The sequence below is a fragment of the Sciurus carolinensis genome, chromosome X (assembly GCF_902686445.1).
Source record: "Sciurus carolinensis chromosome X, mSciCar1.2, whole genome shotgun sequence".
NCBI lineage: Eukaryota > Metazoa > Chordata > Mammalia > Rodentia > Sciuridae > Sciurus > Sciurus carolinensis.
This window is the reverse complement of record NC_062232.1, coordinates 38,506,728-38,530,446: the sequence shown is the minus strand read 5'-3', so window position 1 is coordinate 38,530,446 and position 23,719 is coordinate 38,506,728.

The window sequence follows — 23,719 nt, the reverse complement described above, 5'->3', positions numbered from 1 at the left end:
GCCTCTTGATAACTCATAAACCTTGAATAATTTACAATGTCCCTACAGTTAAATTTCCTGATTATGATACCCTACGTAATAAACTTGCAAAGCCAGTTCTGGGCTCCTGTTCCTCCAACGAAGGACAGTGTCCCACATGACTCCAGCTTTGCTTGAAAATGAATCTGTGTTTTCTTTGTCTCCGTGTTTTTCTTCATCTCCAGTTGCCCCTACATAAGATCCTTTGTTAATGCTGCACTGGTTGAGGCATAATATTATATAGGGATTCAGATATTTTCCCCTTACAAATAGGTTTACATCATAGTAGCCCTATTGATTTCTACAAACTGCAAACATCTTTGTCATGGAATATGTTCCACATATATGCAGATCTACATGCAATTCTGCCTTCTACTGTGTTTTTGTATTAGTCACTATAACCTACGGTTAAGTAAATTTATTTTAAAAATGATATATAATAAGACAAATTCCCCTCTCAAATTCTTATATTTTCATAAGCTAAATTTCAGGCATTTAATCTTCTATATGTTTGATTCTGATTCAGCATTTAAAAAATATGTATCAGTCATATCTTTAATTCTGCTCTGTGCCACATTATTTCACTTACACTAGCTTATAAGGCAGTGTCTGCCTTGTAAGATGAATTATACCCCTTATTACCTCTATCCTCAAAATACTGTTGGTTGTTATTATTTTACTTCTGCTAAATAAAATGTAAAATTTTACTAAAGGCTTTGATCCCATTTGGATATCCATTTAAATTGCCTTAATTTTATGGATTAAGTTTAGGGATAATTTGATTTTTCCAGTACTTTTTTTCAGTTTTTTTTTTATTATTGTAAACAAATGGGATACATGTTGTTTCTCTGTTTGTACATGGAGTAAAGGCAAAACATTTGTGTAATCATAAATTTACATAGGGGAATGTTGTTTGATTCACTCTGTTATTTTTTCCCTTCCCCCCACCCCTCCCACCCCTCTTTTCCCTCTATACAGTTCTTCTTTCCTCCATTCATGGCCCCCTCCCTAACTCTAACCCTAACCCTAACTAACCCCTCCCACCCCCCATTATGATCATCATCCGCTTATCAGAGAGATCATTCAACCTTTGTTTTTTTGAGATTGGCTTATCTCACTTAGCATGATATTCTCCAATTTCATCCATTTGCCTGCAAATGCCATAATTTTATTATTCTTTATAGCTGAGTAATATTCCATTGTATATATATATCACAGTTTCTTTATCCATTCATCAATTGAAGGGCATCTAGGTTGGTTCCACAATCTGGTTATTGTGAACTGAGCAGCTATGAACATTGATGTGGCTGTATCTCTGTAATATGCTGATTTTAAGTCCTTTGGATATAGGCCGAGGGTGGGATAGCTGGGTCAAATGGTGGGTCCAATTCCAAGTTTTCTAAGGAATCTCCACACTGCTTTCCAGAGTGGCTGCACTAATTTGCAGCCCCACCAGCAATGTATGAGTGTACCTTTCTCCCCACATCCTCGCCAACACTTGTTGTTGCTTGTATTCTTGATAATCGCCATTCTAATTGGGGTGCGATGGAATCTTAGGGTGGTTTTGATTTGCATTTCTCTTATTACTAGAGATGTGGAACACTTTTTCATATGTTTGTTGATTGCTTGTAGATCTTCTGTGAAGTGTCTGTTCATTTCCTTAGCCCATTTGTCGATTGGGTTATTTGTATTCCTGGTATAGAGTTTTTTGAGTTCTTTATAGATTCTGGAGATTAGTGCTCTATCTGAAGTATGATTGGCAAAGATTTTCTCCCACTCTGTAGGCTCTCTCTTCACATTGCTGATAGTTTCCTTTGCTGAGAGAAAGCTTTTTAGTTTGAATCTATCCCAGTGGTTGATTCTTGCTTTTATTTCTTGTGCTATGGGAGTCCTGTTAAGGAAGTCTGGTCCTAAGCTGACATGTTGAAGATCTGGACCTACATTTTCTTCTATAATCTGCAGGGTCTCTGGTCTGATTCTGAGGTCCTTAATCCATTTTGAGTTGAGTTTCATGCATGGTGAGAGATAGGGGTTTAATTTCATTCTGTTGCATATGGTTTTCCAGTTTTCCCAACATCACTTGTTGAAGAGGCTATCTTTTCTCCAATGCATATTTTTGGCCCCTTTGTGTAGTATGATAAAATTGTATTTATTTGGGTTTGTGTCCGTGTCCTCTATTCTGTACCATTGATCTACCTGTCTATTTTGGTACCAATACCATGCCGTTTTTGTTACTATTGCTTTGTAGTGGAGTTGAAGTTCTGGTATTGCGATACCCCCAGTTTCATTTTTCCTGTGAAGGATTGCTTTAGCTATTCTGGGTTTCTTATTCTTCCAGATGAATTTCATGATTGCTTGTTCTATTTGTGTAAGGTACGTCATTGGGATTTTAATTGGAATTGCATTGAATCTGTATAGCACTTTTGGTAGTATGGCCATTTTGACAGTATTAATTCTTCCTATCCAAGAACATGGGAGATCTTTCCATCTTCTAAGGTTTTCTTTAATTTCTTTCACATTGTAGAGGTCTTTCACCTCTTTTGTGAGATCAATTCCCAAGTATTTTATTTTTTTCGAAGCTATTGTGAATGGGGTGATTTTCCTAATTTTTCTTTCCAAAGATTCATCACTTATGTATAAAAATGCATTAGGTTTATGAGCATTGATCTTATATCCTGATACTTTACTGAATTCACTTATGAGTTCTAAAAGTTTTCTGGTGGAATTTCCTGGTTCCTCTAAGTATATAATCATACCATCAGCAAATAGGGATAGTTTGAGTTCTTATTTTCCTATTCGTATCCCTTTAATTTCTTTGGTCTGTCTAATTGCTCTGGATAGAGTTTCAAGGACGATATTGAATAGGAGTGGTGAAAGAGGGCATCCCTGCCTTGTTCCAGATTTTAGGGGGAATGCTTTCAGTTTTTCACCATTTAGAATGATATTAGCCATGTGCTTAGCGTAGATGGCATTTACAATGTTAAGGAATGTTCCCACTATCCCTATTTTTTCTAGTTTTTTGAGCATGAAGGGGTGCTGTATTTTATCAAATGCTTTTTCTGCATCTATTGAAATAATCATGTGATTCTTGACTTTAAGTCTGTTGATATGGTGAATTACATTTATTGATTTCCTGATGTTGAACCAACCTTGCATCCCTGGGATGAAACCCACTTGATCATAGTGCACTATCTTTTTAATATGTTTTTGTATGCGATTTGCTAAAATTTTGTTGAGAATTTTTGCGTCAATGTTCATTAAGGATATTGATCTGAAATTTTCTTTCCTCGATGTGTCTCTGTCTGGTTTAGGAATCAGGGTAATATTGGCTTCATAGAATGAGTTTGGGAGGGTTCCCTCCTCTTCTATTTCATGCAATACTTTGAAAAGTATTGGAATGAGCTCTTCTTTAAAGGTTTTGTAGAACTCGGCTGAGAACCCATCTGGTCCTGGACTTTTCTTTGTTGGTAGGCTTTTTATGACTTCTTCTATTTCATTACTTGAAATTGGTCTATTTAAATTGTGTATGTCCTCCTCGTTCAGTTTAGGCAATTCATATGTCTCTAGAAACCTGTTGATGTCTTCGAAATTTTCTATTTTGTTGGAGTATAGATTTTCAAAATAGCTTCTAATTATGTTTTGTATTTCACTCGTGTCTGTTGTGATATTTCCTTGTTCATTCCGAATTTTAGTAATTTGGGTTTTCTCTCTTCTTCTCTTTGTTAGTGTGGCTACGGGTTTATCAATTTTGTTTATTTTTTCGAAGAACCAACTACTTATTTTGTCAATTTTTTGTATTGTTTCTTTTGTTTCAATTTCATTGATTTCAGCTCTGATTTTAACTATTTCCTGTCTTCTACTGCTTTTGGTGGTGGTCTGTTCTTCTTTTTCTAGGGCTTTGAGCTGTAGTGTTAGGTCGTTTATTTGTTGAGTTTTACTTCTTTTACTGAATGCGCTCCATGAAATAAATTTTCCTCTCAGTACTGCTTTCATAGTGTCTAAGAGATTTTAATATGATGTTTCTTTGTTCTCATTTACCTCTAAGAATTTTTTAATTTCCTTCCTGATGTCTTCTGTTATCCATTCATCTTATAATAGCATATTGTTTAATCTCCAGGTGTTGGAGTAGTTTATGTTTTTTACTCTTTCATTTATTTCTAACTTCAATCCATTATGATCTGATAGAATACAAGGTAGTGTCTCTATCTTCTTGAATTTTCTAACATTAGCTTTGTGGCATAATATATGCTCTATTTTAGAGAAGGATCCATGTGCTGCTGAGAAGAAAGTGTATTCGCTCTTTGTTGGATGGTATATTCTATAAATGTCTGTTAAGTCTAAATTATTGATTGTGTTATTGAGATCTATGTTTTCTTTATTCAATTTTTGTTTGGAAGATCTGTCCAGTGGTGAGAGAGATGTGTTAAAATCACCTAGTATAATTGTGTTATGGTCTATTTGGTTTCTGAAATTGAGAAGGATTTGTTTGACATACATGGATGAGCATCTGTTTGGGGCATAGATATTTATGATTGTTATGTCTTGCTGATTTATGCTTCCCTTAAGCAGTATGAAATGTCCTTCTTTATCCCTTCTGACTAACATTGGCTTGAAGTCCACATTATCTGAAATGACGATGGATACTCCAGCTTTTTTGCTTAGTCCATGTGCATGGTATGTTTTTCCCCATCCTTTCACCTTTAGTCTATGGGTATCTCTTTCTATGAGATGAGTCTCTTGCAGGCAACACATTGTTGGATCTTTCTTTTTAATCCAATCTGCCAGTCTATGTGTTTTGATTGATGAGTTCAGGCCATTAACATTCAGGGTTATTATTGAGATATGATTTGTATTCCCGGTCATTTGGCTCATTTTTTTTTGACATGACTTGGTTTCTCCTTTATTTGACAATTTCTTTAGGATGGTTCCTTCCTTTGCTGATTTGCATCATTGTATTTCATCTCTTCCTCATGGAATATTTTGCTGATAATGTTCTGTAATGTTGGCTTTCTTTTTGTAAATTCTTTTGGCTTTTGTTTATCATAGAAGGATTTTATTTCATTGTCAAATCTGACGGTAAGTTTTGCTGGGTATAAGATTCTTGTTTGGCATCCGTTTTCTTTCAGGGCTTGAAAAATGTTGTTCCAGACCCTTCTAGCTTTCAGGGTCTGGGTTGAAAAATCTACTGATATTCTTATTGGTTTTCCCCTGAATGTAATTTGATTCTTTGCTCTCACAGCCTTTAAAATTCTGTCTTTATTTTGTATGTTAGGTATTTTCATAATAATGTGCCTTGGTGTGGGTCTGTTGTAATTTTGTGTTTGGATTCCTATAAGCCTCTTGTACTTGATTTTCCATTTCATTCTTCAGATTTGGGAAATTTTCTGATATTATTTCATTGAATAGATTGTTCATTCCTTTGGTTTGTTTCTCTAAGCCTTCCTCAATCCCAATAATTCTTAAATTTGGCCTTTTCATGATATCCCATAATTCTTGTAGATTCTGTTCATGATTTCTTACCATCTTCTCTGTTTGGTCAACTTTGTTTTCAAGATTAAATATTTTTTCTTCAATATCGGAGGTTCCATTTCCAGGTGTTCTATCCTATTGGTTATGCTTTCTATGGAGTTTTTAACTTGGTTTATTGTTTCCTTCATTTCAAGAATTTCTGTTTGTTTTTTTTTTCAGTATCTCTAACTCTTTATTGAAATGATCTTTTGTTTTCCATATTTGCTCTTTTATCTGTCAATTGGTGCGATTATTCAATGCCTGCATTTGCTCTTTCATCTCATCATTTGCTTCCCTGATTGTTTTATTTATGTACATTCTGAACTCCCTTTCTGTCATTTCTTCTGTCATGCCTGTCATTGGATTTTATTGATGTAACATCTAGATTTGTTTGGGGCATTTTTCTTCCCTTGTTTTCTCATATTGTTAAGGTATCAGTGGATCACTGAGATATTGCAGATTTCCTCTATTGACTTATAATGTCCCTGAAGATTTCTAGTATATCCCTTGTTAGCCTTCAGTAGTCTGAAGCCTTGGAGGAAGTTGATAATGCGGTCCTCCACAAGGAAGCTGCCTCTCTAGGGATGGTGACCCTCAGGTGGGGTATATTCCATGCTAGTGGGCAGAGGTGCCTCTACTTGTTGACCAATGGTAATCCAAAGGAGAACTAGGCTGCGGGCTGAGGCAAGGCCTGTTTGGGCCTGTTTTACCATCCTTGTGGGAAAACCTCACCCGGCAGGGAAGACTCACCTGGTGGGGAGGTCTCGCTGGTCAGTTCCCCTCCTAGAGGTTCCCCTCAATCCACAACTACTGCCTGGGCTGGGCAGCCTTCCTCTGCAACGTTCCCAGGGGCCCGGACCTACCTCCTGGGCCTGGGAGCCTCGCCCTTTGCAGAAGAGTCTCCTTAGGCTGCCTCTCCTCAGAGAAGCTGCCTGCAGTCCTGGAACCTTTGCTCCGCCCCTCAGCTTGTCTCTGTGTAGTTCTTCCACCAAGAAGTCACCTAGGTCCTGGGACCCTGCTCTGCACCTAATTGCCTGGAAGTGACCCGCCGCATGCCTCCTCCTCCAGGCAGCCACCCGAGCTCCGGTGTGGTCACTCTGAGTCCAAGCAACCCGCCATGTGCCTCTTCCTCTAGGCAGCCGCTGGAGCTCTGGTGCAATCGCTCCGAATCTAAGCAACTCGCTGCATACCTCCTCCTCCCGGCAGCCGTCCAGATCTCCGGTGCGGTGGCTCCGTGCTCCTCCTCCTCCTCCGGGCAGCCCCCGGTGTCAGTAGCAGTTGCTCTGAGTCCAAACAGCTCGCCGCGCAGCTCCTCCTCTGGGCAGCCGCCTGGAGCCCTGGTGGGTTGCTCCGAGTCCCAGCGCCTCCTCTCTGATGCTCCCAGTTGTCCAAGTTCACCGCTCCAGCGGGGGGAGGGGCGCCTCGCCGAGCAACTCTACTTCACAAAGTTCCCTGCGTTCCGGGGCTACCGCCCCATCCGGGAAGCCTCCCCAACGGGAGAGACTCACCCGGCGGCTTTGAGTTGGTCCCAAGTCTCTCACTATCTCCTCTTTTGAATCCTGAGTCCTGGAGCGACATGAAATGCAGCCACTCTCTAGTCCGCCATCTTGAATCTCGATTTTTCCAGTATTGACTATACATTCAGGACTATCATTTATTTATTTTTCATTATATAGATGATGAGTAACCTTAGTTTTATTTATATTTGTATTCTTACTTTTTAGGGTGCATTATTTTACCTACTATATATATTTTACTAGTGGTATTACATGTATATTACAGTGAATCTAGACTCTACACAGTCCCTAGTTGATATCTAGATAGTTTATCCATGTACACAAGCCCTGATTCCATTTTATTTCAGAGGCAAAATGTGACAATGCAGAGGTTGATTTGAGATAGTTAGGGAAAAAGGAACCTGGAAGACTTATACTAAGTGAAATAAGCCAGACAGAATGTTAAATACTGTATGAAATAAAAAAAAATGGAACCCCTAGAAGTAGAGAGTAGAACAGTAGTTAACAGGAATTGAGGGGTTTAGTCTGGTGGTGGTGCTATTAAAAAATAACTTGCAGGTGGGCAACTCAATTTGAAGCCAAATTCTACTTCTTTTCTTTATTCAATTATTTGTTGCATTTTTAAAAAATACCAAAAATGGATAATTTGTAAGTAGTGGAAATTTACTTCCCAGTTCTGAGGCTGGGAGGTTCAAGGCTCCAGCATGTTCAGTGTCTGGTGAGGGCTCAATCTCTTCTTCCAAGATGGTACCTTGAATGCTCTGTCCTTGCACAGTGGAAGGTGGACGGTGGAAGGGAAAAGGGGGTCAAATTCTATGTGAAGTTTCTTCACAGGGGAGGAACCTCATGACATGATCACCTACTAAAGGCTGCACATTTTAATACTGTTTCCTGTTATACTGGAATTAAGTTCAACATGAATTTTGGACAGGCCACAAACATTCAACTCATAACAACATAAATATGTATATATGAATATATAGGTATAATAAAACAACAAAAAATATAAATACAATAAATATGTGTTAAATTAAAATAAACACTGTTTACATGTAAAAAAGTACACCAATTAAAATTAAAAATAAGTAAATACAAAGAGAACATTGGGAAAAGGGGAGGCAAACATGATAAACCTGATGAAGGTTTCCATTTGAAGTCAGTGATTTATAAAAAAGATCATTTTCATAAAATAATTTAAAACATCTTAATATTATATGTATGAAAAAAATTCCCCCCCCCCAAAAAAATCCCCAAATAAGTTTAGTCATAGTAAAACAAAGTTGCTTATAAATAACGAAAACCCTTGAAATCCATTGAATATGAAAAGATTTTTACTATTGTACTCAAGAACAGAGACTTTATTTTGAGGAAAATCATACAAGTTTAAGAACAACAAAGGACTTTTAGCTAAGGCTCAGACATCACTCAACATGACGGACTACAAGATGCAAAGAAAGTCTATAATTTAAACCAGTTGCAAATGCATTTATTTCTGGATCGCAACTTATTCAGCATTAGACAATTCATACTCAATAGAAACTTTTATTAAAGCAAGAAACTTGTTTTGAATAAGTCAATCCTCACATCTTATTCAATATCATAGTATGAATACTGAAGGAAAACCCTATGAATATAAACCCTATAAATAATAGGAATGAAGATAAGGCCTCAGACATGACTCCACCCTTACCAGTATGATATAATTCATGCTGGAGAGAATTCTACAAAGCTACTAAACTTGGGAAGTCCTTTAGATATCACTGCCTTGTTGCCAAGCATGAGAGAATTCACACTGGAGAAAACTCTCTGAAGGTAGTGAATATGGATAGAGAGGAATGTGTTCCTTTCTTATTCAATATGGGAGAATTCATATAAAATAGAAATAATATGAATCCAGTACATCTTATTTTAAGCATAACTCATACGTTATTCAGCTTCAGATAATTTTTGTAGACAATAAAACAAATTTACATAACTATATTTCATAAACTATCCTTAGCTTACTATATGATAATTCATATTAGAGACAAACATTAAGAATTTGGGGGGCTGGGGTTGTGGCTCAGTGGTAGAGCACTTGCCTAGCATGTGTGAGGCATTGGGTTCAATCCTCAGCAACACATAGAAATAGACAAATAAACATAAAGATATTGGGCTGGGGAGAGAGCTCAGTCGGTAGAGTGCTTGCCTTGTAAACACAAAGCCCTGGGTTCAATCCCCAGCACCGCAAAAAGAAAAAAAAAAGATATTATGTCCATCTATAACTAAGAATATTTTTAAAAGAATTTTGTTTTGTGGTTCAAACATTATTAACCAACAGGAAATTCTTGCAATTAATTAAAACAGGGAGAAGTGCAAAAATATATTTGACTGTAAGGAAGACTTTCATTGCATTAACCAGTATCATCACAAAAGTTATCTTTTGAAAGGACGTCTGGAGAAACAATCGTTAAAATCCAATGAGACAGTGACTTTCATGTAGGACTCTACTTCTAGAACAAAAATGACTGATGAGAAGCCAGGAACAGTGGTTCGTGCCTGTAATCCCAGCAACTCAGGAGGATGAGGTAGGATAACATGTTCGAAGCCAGCCTCTGCAACTTAGCAAAACCGCTGCCTCAAAATTAAAAAAGGGTTGGGGGTGTAACTCAGTGGTAGAGCACCCCAGGTTCAGTTTCCTGTACTACCAAAACAAAAAAATAATAATAACTAAAGAGAATAACACAAGATGAGGAAAGGGCCTTCATTTCTGATTATACCAGCTCTGCTCAATCTTGGATACTCTCCTGCCTATGAAAATTTGCAGGGGCCACCACAGAGGGAGAAATGCTGGCCAGTCAGGAAATGAGCAATGACAGCAGCCCTTCCCTTCTCTACAGGAAATCACACAGTTCAAAAAGTGGGATATCATCAGAGCATTGCCTGATGGGTCTGTCATCACTGTCATTCAGGGAAAATCTCCAGGAAGAGGCAGGTACAGAGATGCCCCTCAGGAGAACACTATGTTTCAGCAAGAAAGTAGGCATGACTCAGTTCACATCCACAGCAATTATTCAGGACCCCTGTTGCTGCTGCTTAGGTCTGAAACTTTCTGCCAAATGTCATACAAGTGTATTGCTGAGGGCAGAGTGCTACAGGTTTAAAGAAGGTCCACCTCAGGCTGGGGTTGTGACTCAGTGGTAGAGCGCTCGCCTAGCATGTATAAGGCACTAGGTTTGATCCTCAGCACCACATAAAAATAAATAAATAAAACAAAGGTATTGTGTTCATCTGCAATGAAAAACAAATATTTAAAAAATGTTGAGGACTACTAGGGTTGCGGCTCAGTGGTAGCGTGCTCACCTAGCATACGTGAGGCCCTGGGTTCGATCCTCAGCACCACATAAAAATAAAATAAAGGCATTGTGTCCACCTACAACTGAAACAGAATATTAAAAAAAAAGAAGGTCCACCTCACTGAGGTGTTGAGACAAACTGCAGACTGTGTACCAACCTAACTAATGTCAGTGTATTAGGGGTCCCCAAGACCACCCACAAGCTTGATGATTCCCCAGATTCAGAGAGGATCATATTCTTTATACTTTTTGATTATAACAGTTTTTCTGAGCCCTTCTGAGGCACTATATGAAGATTTATGATTATTATAATTAAGGTACAAAAATTTAAATTGGCAAAGGGAAAAGGTGTATGGGCCAAGTCCAGGAAAAACGCAGCACAAAATACCAATTGTCCTTTCCCAGTGCAGTCATATGAGCAGTGCTTAATTCTTCCAGAAACAATGTGTAATGATACACGCAAAATGTTGTCAGCTAGTGAGCCTAGGCATCAGGGTTTTAATTTTTTTAATTGGTTTTTTTTTTTCATTTTTAGTACTAGGAATTGAACCCAAGGGCATGTAACCACTGAGCCACATGACCGTCCCTTTCTATATTTTGAGACAGGGTCTCACTAAGTTGCTTAGAGCCTTGCTAGGTTGCTGAGGCTGGCTTTGAATCAGGATTTTTATTGAAGGTCAGTCACAAAGGCATGCAGTGCTCATAGGACTAGCTTTAGCTACTCAATATGCAAACTAATACAGTATGGCCCAAGGTCTCAAGTACACAAAACAAATGTTCATTATAAGTCACACCATTAGCAAAAACCATCTGATCAATGCCAGGCTCAGTGGCACATGCCTGTAATCCCAATAGCTCTGGAGACTGAGGCAGGAGGATCATGAGTTCGAAGCCAACCTCAGCAATTTAGCGAGTCCCTAAGCAACTCAGGGAGACCCCTGTGACTAAATAAAATACAAAAAAGTGCTGGAAATGTGGCTCAGTGTTTGAGTGTCCCTGAGTTCAATCCCAAGTACTAAAAAAAACAAAATCACAAAAAACAAAAAACAAACACACACACACACACACACACACACACACACACACACAATCTAATCAAGAACAGTGATACCTGAAATACAAAAAGCACTCTTCTTTTACAATAAAAATTAAGATTTTTTTTTTGTACCAGGGATTGAATCTACGGGCACTTAACCACCAAGCCACATCCCTAGCCCTTTTTTGTATTTTTTATTAGAGACAGGGTCTCACTGAGTTGCTTAGGATATTGCTAAATTTCTGAGGCTGGGTTTGAACTCAAGATCCTCCTGCCTCAACCTCCCGAGTTGCTGGAATTACAGCTGTGTGCCACTGTCCCCAGCTGTCAAAATTAAGGTTTAAATTAACTTTATTGTATATATTTGAGGTTTACTACATGATGTTGTAGAATATAGATAGCAAAATTATACTATAGTACAGCAAATGAATATATCTATCATCTTATTTACATAGTTACTTTTGTGACAAGAGCAACTAAAATCTTATTTAACAAAAATCCCTACAACAATATGGTTTTATTAACTGTAGACCCCATGTCCCACGTTAGATTGCCAGACTTGTTCATCCTTCATATCTGCTACTTTGTATCTTTTGACCTATATCTCTTCATTTCCTACCCCTACCAACCTATAAACTGTTTTATTCTTTATCTCTGTATATTTGATCTTTTCTTTTTTCTGATATTCTGCATATAAGTGAGATCATGTAATATTTGTCTTTCTGTGTCTGGCTTATATCACTCAGCATAATATGCTCCAGATCCATCAGTGTTGTAGCAAAAAGTAGGTTTTCTTCTTTCTTAAGGCTGAATGATATTCCAGTGTGTGTGCACATGTATGTGGTTTTGTGCATATATACCACATTTTCTTTATTCATTCATCTGTAGATGAACCCTTATTTGCAAAAACACTTTCTTACCATGTTTTTAACTTCCTTTTACTCTGATTATTGATATATTAATTGTATATATTAATGGGATTCCCTGTGATATTTCCATACATGCCTACAGCATGTATTAATCATATCTATCTACCCTTCTATCCCTGCCCTGTCCCTGTGTTAACATTGATACTGGGGCCTCTGGTCAGAGACTTGGCTCTGGTGGTCTGCGCTGGTTGGATACAATCACCCACTGACATCAGGAGTAAGAGAAAACAATAAAATAAGAGAAATGAGCCAGTTGACCCATGCCTACAATCTCAGCTACTCAGGAGGCTAAGAGAATTGAAAGTTCAAAGTCAGCCTCAGCAATTTAGCAATACCCCATCTCAAAATAAAATAGAAAGGGCTGAGGATGTAGCTCTGTAGTAGAGTGCTTACCTGGCATGCAAGAGGCCCTGGATTCAATCTCCAAAGAAAAGAAATTAAAAAAAAGATAGAAATAAAAATGAATTTGTTTATTCTGTTTTGCCCAACTGCAAGGACAGTTAATCTGCTGTCCTTTGAGCCCACACAAGCATCAGGGTTAAACAGAGGAAGAACAAAAACAAAAACAAAAACAAAAGTGGGGCTGTGGTGGGGCTGAGATAAGCACCTGGCTGTGTGGAGTTGCATATCTGGGTTTTCAGGTCCTGATGGTATCCTATGGGAAGCTAAGATGGAGAAACCCTTAAAGCACAGATTAACAGGACAATGAATGGGTCTTTATTTTTTTTTTCAATTTTAAAGGAGTAGTTGTTCCACTGGGAAGACAGCTGTTACACCAGCACCCTTCCCCCTCAGTCCTTAGTTAATCAGTTAATCACTCTTCTACTTCCAGGTTGACCTTTCTTCTTCCTTTTAAGCGTTCACATATGAGAAAGAACATGCCATCCTTCTCTTTCTGCTTATTTCACTTAACAAGATGTCCTCCAGTTCCAAGCATTTTGCTGAAAATACCAGGATTTTATTCTTTTCATGGCTGAATAATACTCCATTGTGTATACGGACCCTCTTTTCTTTATCCATTCATTCACTGATGGGCACCTACAATAATTAAATATTTTGGCTATTGTAAATAGTGCTGTAATAAATATGAGTATGTAGGTATCTCTTTTGTATGCCAACTTTGTTCCTTTTTGGTATATAACCAGCAGTGGAATAGCTGGATCATATAGTAGTGCTGTTTTAGTTTATGAGAAACCTCTGTACTGTTCTCCATAGTGGCTATACCAATACTGCTTCCTGAGTACATGCTGAATCTCCCTCTATCCTAGCCAGAGCGCAGAAATATATCTTATATTTTTAGAGTTTGAAATTTCAGAGCAGTCTTCTGGCATCCAGTTCTGTTGCCTCTTTTGGATGTCTTTGAAATGGCCTGAGAAGGTGCCTTGTTAAGCTCCAGAGACTGACCCCTGTTGTCCTGATGCTGCCACCGTGACTTCTGCAATGTAGGATGGTCACTGTCTTTTGAAAACTGCCCAACAAGGAAGAGCATGGCAATCAAAATGCCAGTGGTGGGAAAGGAGAAAGTGACAGGGTGGGGACAGGTGGTGAGGGACCAATGAAGAGTAGAGGGCCAGGGGGGCAAGCACAGTAGTTTTCAGCTCCCATCAACTGACAGTGCTGGCCCGTGACCCACCCCCTCCCTGCAGCCAGCCTCCCGGCTCCCGGTTTAGTTTCCTTCCCCTGAACCACATCAAGGGATCCTTCTCATCCACACTTTGCTGAGGGCATTTTCACCACTAGGGTTGGTGTGATAATAACTAATGTTAAGTGTTTTAAAACTTTTATTTTGCTAGTAATTAGTTTTCATTGTCAAAAATGAAAAAATACAAATAGAGAATAGAGGAAAATTGAAATCACCACTGAAAGCTAACCATTGTTAACATTTTAATAAATATGCTTTGGGACCTCTTGCATGCACATATTGCTTAACACAAATGGGATCACACTGTGCTGTTTTTTCTCTTTTTTTGTAACTTGCCTTTAAATATGTTAAGCACTAAAAGCAAAGTTCCCTAGTATTTTTCAAGTTCATATGGCATGCTTGTTTTTGTATGAATCATAATTTTAATAATAGTATCCTTTGCTGGGCATTTAGTTGCTTCCAAATTTTTGAATGGTGGAAATGACTACAGTAACATTCTTTGGCTTTTTATGCATTTATGATTGTTTTGTTATGATAATTTTCTTGGAATGAAATTGTGGAGATAGAGGAGGTGTCTTTAAACACAAGCCATACATCTGTCTCATAAGGGAAACAACATTTCATGTGCAAAACCTGCATGATCTTCACAGAGTTCCAAGGAATAAGGTTAGAACTATCAGGCTATGCTTCTAGATCATTTATTCCAGGGTGCAAAGCTGGTTGCTATTAGTCTAGTTGGTCTCATGGCTGTACCCACTGACCTTGACTTTCTGTCTTTGTGGACCTCTATACTTTGTCCAGAGCAGAACAGGATGACTTTGTTCTAGGTGAGCCCCTAAGTTAACCATGCTTTGCCTTCTTGTTAACTTGAGCAACTTTGCGGAATCTCTATAGTAAACTTGAATAAATCAGTTATCCCCTCTGTTTTGGCTGCTTTCTACCCAACCTATTATCTACCTCAGGTTTCTCTAGTCTTTACCATCACCAGGAGAGAGTGGGGAAACCATACCACTTTCTACTTGTCTCTCTGAGAACTGTGCTTCAATTTTTCCTTCTCAGAGAAAGTTGTTTAAATACATAGAATTATCTGGAGGTGTGGCTCCATAGTAGAGTGCATGGCATGTGTGTAGTCATGGGTTCCATCCCCAGCACACAAGAGGAGGAGGAGGAGGAGGAGGAGGAGGAGGAGGAGGCGGAGGAGGAGGAAGGGATAAATCATAGACTCATTTTCCTTTTTCTCCTCTCTTTACTTCTAGATCATTTTAATTAACTTTTAAGATAATAAATATAAATGCATGTATAAGGTTTTAATGTGTATGTAAAAAAAAACCAATAGCCAAAATGTTTGTGTCTTCTTCCCCTAGTAAAACATTCTTCCTCAGAGATGCCCACTGTTAACAGTATAGTGATACTGTGGTATAGATGCATTTATATCCATTTGATTAATGTATATGTGTCTTATTTTGCATTTTTTTTTACAAAAATGACATCCTACTCCCATGCCCATCTTTCTTTTTTTTTTTCTTTTCTTTTTTGTGGTGCTGGAGATTGAACCCAGGGCCTTGTGCTTGCAAGGCAAGCACTCTACCAACTGAGCTATCTCCCCAGCCCCCCATCATTCTTTTTCCTCCTGATTATATTCATTGTGGTGTTCCTTGTCAATATACATAAATAAGCATATTTCAATTCCTGTTTTGTAGTATAGATGCATCATTTCATTACTTTTTTATTTATATATACTTAGGTTTTAAATTTTATTTTAATATCATAAACAGTGATATTACTGAACAATTCCTGTTACTCTATTTGCTAAGCAATACAATATTTAAGGAGGTTAAACCTGGAAATCAGATTTTTGACTAAAAGAGACTCAAACTTTAAACTTGCTCTCCCAAATCTTTCATAATTACTCCTTTCACTAAATTTAAAGACCAGATAAATTTAGTGTTCTGATTTTCCAGGCTATTAAAGATGAAAAGGCATCCAATTCATTTTATGAAGGCACTTAACCTTACTTTTGATAAAGACAGTATAAAAAGAAAATTATAGACCAGTTTCATTTAAGAGTATGGGTGCTGAAGTTCTAAAAATATTCTGAATAGAACTTAAATAAAATGAATTGAACATTTTTAAAGCAACATATACACATGGCAACACTTCAAACCAAAAGATTTATTCAACAAAAGAAGAAAAATAATTCTCCCTCTTAACCCCTTCTCCAAGACTCTTTCATTTTTCATACATTCTTCTAGAGATCACATTATCATATTTATCTCAATATATGAATCTTTTATAGTTCCTTCTCTCTTTACAAATTCAAGAATATTCTTATCCCAGTGTTTTTCTTAATGATCATTTCTTTTCACTTGCCTATAATCTATCCCAGGGATTCTCAACTGCAACACTATTGGCATTTTGGTTCAGAATATTCTTCGTTGTGGGGGCTGTCCCATATACTACAGCATGTGTAGTAGCATTCCTGACCTTTATCTGCTAGATGCCAGTAAAATCTCTCTCCCAGGTTTTTTATTTTTTTATTTTTTCATTTTTTGGTACTGGTGATTGAACCCAGGGTGCTTAACAATGGAGCCCCATCCCCAGCCCTTTTTATTTTTTTATTTAGGTCTTGCTAAGTTGCTTAGGACTTTGCTAAATTGCTGAGGCTTGCCTAGAACTTGCAACCCTCCTTCCTCAGCCTCCCAAGCCTCTGGGATTAAAAGCATGTGCCACTGGGCGCAGACCTCCTAGTTTTTTTTTTTTTCTTTTCTTGGTACCAGGGGTTGAACCCAGGGGCATTTAACAACTGAGGCATATCCCCAGCTCTTTTTAAAATTTTATTTAGATACCAGGTCTCACTGAGTTGCTTAGGGCCTCACTAAGTTGCTGAGGCTGGCTCTGAACTTGGGATCCTCCTGCCTCAGCTTCCTGAGCCACTGGGATTACAGGTGTGCCCACAGCACCTGGTCCTCCTAGTTTTTTGAGAACCAAATGTCTTCAGTCATTGCCAAATATTCTGTGGGAGTTAAAGTCACACAGTGTTTAAAACTAGTGCACCTCACTTAAAAAATGGCAGCTTGATATTCCACTGAATGGACATACCCTTATTTATATACTTTCTCCTAATGAAGGACATGTAAGATATTTCTACTGTAAATAATGTAGCAGTGAATATCCATTTACATTCCTGTTGTATGCATAGGAGTTCATCTATAAGAATAACTTTCCAGAAGTGAGGCTTCTAAATCAAAGTTATGTGTGTCTTGAATTTTGATTCATAACTGCCAAATTGCCCTCCATACAAGATGCATAGATTTGCACTCCTAGCAACAATATGATGCCTTTTCCCAAATATGGCCAATCACTGTGTATTATTCCAATGCTTTGATTTTTGCCGTTTTGAGGGAGGAAAGGAGTGATGCATTTAAGTTGCATTTCTTGAATTGAATGTCATTTCATAATTTTAAATGCCATTTGTGCTTTTTTTCTTTCAAATGTTTATTCTTGTCATTTGCCCCTTTTACTTTTGGGCATAGGATTAATTTGATTGCTAGATACCAACTCTTCGTGTTAACTTAAGGAAGACCTCTGTCATATGTTGTATTTTTTTTTCTTGGTTTTTCATTTGTTTTGACTTGGCTTATCATACATATTGGGGAGTACACATTTCATTTTTTAATGTGGTCTGATTGCACAATCTTTTGTGGCTTCTATATTTCCTGTGTTGCTTAGTCTTCTTCAAGTCAAGGATATAAAAAAAAAGTTCCATTTAAATTACAGATGAAAAGAATGTTAATGAATGGTGGTGGCCCCATTGAGTCTCCATCTGGATGGAAACAAAGTTAGACTCTTCCACATCCTATATAGTAAAGTCCACATTAATTTAAGAACTAAATATATATTTGAAAAATGAGGCAAAAATTTAGGAGGATATTTCTATAATTTTGCTTAACACAACAAACACTTAAAAATATTTATTGGTATATTATAATTATACATAATAGTGGTACTAATTGTGACATTTTCATACAAGTATATAACATAATTTGATCAATTTCAAATTTCATTCCCCAGTACCATTGCATTACCCTCCTCCTTCCCCCTGGTCCTTTTCCTCTGCTCCACTGTTCTTCTTTCTATTTTCATGAGATTCTTTTTTCTTTCTAGTGTCCACTTATAAGAGAAAACATACAACCCTTGACTTTCTGAGTCTGATTTATTTCACTCAACAAGATTTTTAATGAAGAGGAGAAACCCAGGAACCATGAAGAGAAAGATTGTCAGATTAAACTGCATTAAAATGTTAAATCTTATATAGTCAAAAGATGTATTTGAGGCTGATAGAAAATATATTTAGTACATATTATACACAGAGGATTAATATACAGAAAATGTAAAATGATGATAAGGGGGGAAAGGCAAAAATGTGTTAGAAAATATAGGATAGGTGCTTTATAAGGAAAAAGTGAAATGCTAGCTGGTTGTGGTGGCACAGGCCTGTAATCCCAGCAATCTGGGAGGCAGAGGCAGGAGAATTGCAAGTTGGAGGCCAGCCTCAGCAACATAGCAAGGCCCTAAGCAACTCAGCGAGACCCTGTCTTTAAGTAAAAAATAAAAAGGGATGGGGATGTGACTCAGTGATTAAATGCCCCTGGGTTCGATCCCCAGTGTCAAAAAAAAAAAAAAAAGAATCTCATACAAAAAGATGTTTACCATCCCTAGTATCAAGTAAAGGACACAACCCCAGGAAAACAGGGCTAATGTTCATTCCAACTTTTATGTTGCTTTCTAACAAATGAAACTACTGTCAGCCCTTCTGCTAATTCTTTGCCTTCTGGGTATCTTTTGGTCCTTGTTTTTTAAAAGTATATATTATGAAAAACACAGAATTATGCATGGATTGTTTTTAATAAAGATGTGCTCCTACTAAATGCATCTTCTGCAATTTGCTTTTTTCATTTAGACAAAAACATCCCAGATATCCTTATATGTCTGTAAAATCTTTTCATGGCAGTTCCAGAGAATACATGTAGCAATTTTTTTACCTCTCTGTAGTCCTCCCAATCCAGATGCAGTTTGTTTACCCATTGGGGTAATTTTTATCGTAAGCAACATCACCTGGTAGTACATCTGTCATTCTACCATTATTGGGTTCCCAGGAATATGGGCCATTTAAGGCTATCTCTCCTATTTTTGCTAATATAAATAACACTATCTAGGACATCCTTGTGTGCATAGAAATATTTGGGGGCTGAGGATGTAGCTTAGAGGTAGAGTGCTTGCCTAGCATGCTTGAGGTCCTGGGTTCAATCCCCAGCACTGAAAAAATAAAACAAACAAACATATGCATTTTGTGTATTGTGTGTGTATATTTCATTAGAACAGAGTCCTGCAAATGCTGCTTGTAATAAAAGAGAAAAACTTAAATTGGTACCTTTGAATTGCCTGTTAAGCACCCTTATTTTTGAGTACTCATGTTCCCATTTTCTCGTCAACAATGGTTCTTATCAATCTTTTGTATCTTTACTAATTTTATATATTAAAGGCAGTATCCTTGTTTAATTAGCATCCATTTGAATTTTTGTGGTGTAAACATCTTTTTGTATGTTTATAGGCCACTCATATTTCTGTTGCTATGAATCTTTTGTATATTCTTTGGGTTTCTTTGAAATCAGGGCACTTTACCATTGTTCTACATTCCCAGCCTTTTTATTTTTTATTTTGATACAAAGTCTCGCTTAGTTGCTGAGTTTCTGAGTCTGGCCTTAAAAATCCTCCTGCCTTAGCCTCCAGAGTTGCTGAAATTACAGGTGTGCCACCATGCCTGGCTTATTATCAACCTTTTTAAGGTTTAAGAATTTGAAGGGTGATGCATGGTATACTATTATACATTTATTTACAGATTCCTTCAGTTACATATTAGGTTGTAGTTTTTTTCTTTTTCTTTTTTGGTAGCAGGGATTGAACCCAGGGGTGCTTAACCACTGAGCCACATCCCCAGCCCTTTTTCAAATATTTTATGGTGAGACAGGTTCTTACTAAGTTGCTGAGACTGGCTTTGACCTTGGCAATCCTCCGACCTCAGCCTTCGGAGTTGCCGGGATTACAGGTGTGAACAGCCTCGCCTGGCAGGTTGTATTCTTTGTGTTAATGATATCTTTGAATTGTACTGTATAAAGGAAATCAGTCCACTGATGTATATTATAAATATTTTTCTCACTTTAATATTGGCATTTGATCATCTTTTACATTTCTTTTCTTTCTGCTGTTTAGAAAATTTTAACATCCAGATAGGGTCAAATTCATCAGTCCTTAACTGTGTGTCTCCTGAATTGGGGGAATAGCTTAGAAAGGCTTTCATTACTTCAAAATTATAAAACTTTTAACATACTTATTAATTTTATGGCTATCTTATGCTCACATTTCTAATCCATCTGTAATTTATTGTAGAGTTCAGAGATAGGTAATCCAGTGTTTTAATTTGTTTCCCCTTCTTAAATGCCTACCAAGACTTTCCTAACAACATCTTTGATGCAGAGATTTTAGATACAGGTGGTCCCTGACTTATGATGTTTCAAATGTATGATGGTGTCAAAGTTATATGCATTCAGTAGAAAGAATACCTTGAATTTGGAATTTGGATTTTCTCCCCAGCTAGTTATATGTAGTCTGGTCCTCTCCAGATGCTATGCCACGCAATGAGCTGCAACTCCCAGTTAGCCTCATAATCACAAGGACAAACAACCAATACTTCACAATGTGCTATGTTGCTAAGCTGTGATGTTCACTAGGTTAGTTGCATTACAATAATTTCATTTATATTTTCAATTTTTATGGGTTTATTGGGACTTAACTCCATCATAAGTTGAAGAGCATCTGAATTGTTTTTTTTGGTGCTGGGAATGGATCCCAGGGCCTGGTGCAGGCTAAACACTTTCTTTACCACTGAGCTACACCTGCAGCCCCATGGACTTTTAGTATGATTCTGATTTAGTATGATATTTTAGAATTCTGATATTGTATGTTACAATATGGATTTGTTAGTGGTTTTAAAATTTCATCATAAGCAACATTTTTAGTTTTATGTTACTGGAAACCTGATAATGGTAGGATAATAGCTACGTGACCAGGCATGAGAGATGGGGGGAAAGTGTTTTTCCTACCTTCTACTCTTATTCAACACAACAGTTCTGCACTAAATGTTTGGAGGGTGTTACTCCACACAAGCAATTTCTCAAATTCAATTCTGACACTGTCTACCTGGAGACACAGGTTGAGGGTTCAGTTCTATAAGACTGCCCCCTATTTCAGATATCAGTTACCAGTAGTAGATTGTCAGCTATATTTGTGATGAACCAACTCTAAATTGGGGTTCCTAAAACTCTTTCCTTGGGCTTGATAAATTTGTTAGAGTCACTCACAGGACTCAGGAAAACACTTGACTTACATTTACTCATCAATTATGAAGGATAGTACAAAGGATTTAAATGAACAGCAGATGGAAGAGATACATAGGATGAGGTATGGGGAAACTTACCTGGAGCTTCTAGGCCCTCTCCTGGTGCACCGACATCCATGGACCTCCATGTGTTCACTCTCCAGAAGTTCTCTGAACCCTATCCTTTCAGACCTTTATGGAAGCTTCATTATGTAGGCATGATTGATTACACTGTGGCCATTGGTGATAACATAACTTCCAATTCCTCTCTTTCCCCAGTGGTTGGGGGATGGGATTGAAAGTTCTAACCCTCCACTTCTGTGGTCTCTTCCATGACCATCCTCCATCCTGGAGCTACCGAGGGGCTGCCAGTCAGTAGTCTTCTCATTACCATACAAAATAACCAGTGTTACCACTCCCCAGGAGACTCCAAAGGTTTTAGGAGCTTTTGCCAAGAAACAGGGACAAAGATCAAATTTATATTTCACAATATCACTCTCCAGGCAACATTACTTATGATAAAAATGACTCCTGATTTGTGAACAAATTGCACCTAGACTGGGAGTTCTGTGAAGTCATAGATTTGGGTTTTCCTGAACATTGTCATTCTTGTAAATGGACTGAGTGACAATGGGTGTACTGAGACCCTGGAAGCCATGCCAATAGTACTATTAAATGAGATATTGGTATATGGAGTAGCTTATGAGTTTTTAGCCTCCTGTTTTCTCCAGTGTGGTTTTGTCCCCAGAGTACCCAAGCTATCACATGGTGTGATGGGCTGACAGATCTGGCTCCATGAGAATATTATAGGCCAGACTCTAAGGGAAATGACTAAACAGACTCCATTTTACTCTGAGACTCCATGTTATGTAGGAAATAAGCTTCTCTCATGGGAACACCCTGCCTCTGTGCCCATCATCAGTTACTTGGTGTGACATGTTTAATAATATACAATGGCAACTCCTATGTAGTAAAGAATTACTCTCTTTTGATTTCTATTGCTCCTAAACAATAAAGAATTACTCTCTTTTGATTTCTATTGCTCCTAAACAATGTACCATGTAAACAGTGATTGTGTGGATGTTAGTAACCATTCTTTAGTTTGTACCTAGGTAAGGGTCATTTTGACCCACTTCCCCCTCTGTTGATGATCTCATGATGTTAATGTGTAATTTTAAATCATAGCAACAGACACTTATGATTAATGTGATTTTTGGTATAAGAACCCCTACAACCCTGTGGTTGGGGCTGTTCTCCCAATAGCCATTTTTTGGGGGGCACTGTGTGAGACAGTCAGCCGGCTGGCTTAATAAAGACTCTCAAATTTGGAGTTCTCAGTGGTGATCGGTCTGTTCTTAAGTTGTGCCCCATAGCAATGGGAGGGGTAGTTTGAACTCTGGTACTCTGAGAAGCCCTTCTGCTGGGAAGACCTGCCTGTCGACTACCCCCTGACATACTAGCTTTCCACTGAGTCACATCCCCAACCCTTTTTACTTTTTATTTTTAGACAGGGACTCAGTAAGTTGCTTAGGGTCTCGTTAAGTTGCTGAGCTGACCTTGATCTCGTATCCTCCTACATCAGCCTCCTGAGTTGCTGGGACTACAGGTGTGAGCCACTGCACCTAGCTAGCTCTTCTGTCTTCTGTCATTCTGTACATCACAGTTAACTGGTGCCAGCTGGGGCCAATTGGGCCTTGCAGGTACAAAATGTCTCATTGAATTTAAGGCAGGATGGGATCCAGAGCATAATAAGGTGAATTCTTGATCTTTAATAGGAATTAGGGCACTTCTGGAAGTGAGTACCGCTTTTGCTTGAGTCAGTCACCCAGGCCACAGATCCTCTGGCTTCCTGTTCTTTGTTTTATGATTGATGAGCTCAGGTTAGAATAATTGGTCATGACTGATCAGCTATGTTAAGAACTATTTGTTCTAGTTCAGTATCCCCTGCAAATTCCTCACTGTCATCCCCAAACAGAATTGTCTTCTCCCTTTCTCGGCCATCTGGACCCAGTCCCATATCTGTCATTGCCCAGGTAAGGCAGGCCCTTTCCCACCCTCTCCTACATGAATTTGTAAGTGTTGTTTTACTTTCTCCACAATAGTAAAACTCCTTGAGTTCAGGAAGTGTTTTGTTTTATAATAATCTTTATATCTATAGGATTTACCAGTTTGATCTATATTCAATAACTATGTATTGAATGAATGAATTTCCATGGTAAGCTATGTCTGACCCTTTATTTCCCCTGTAAGGTTTAAAATGACTTTAGTTATGTAAATATATGTTCTGTGATGTTTAAAA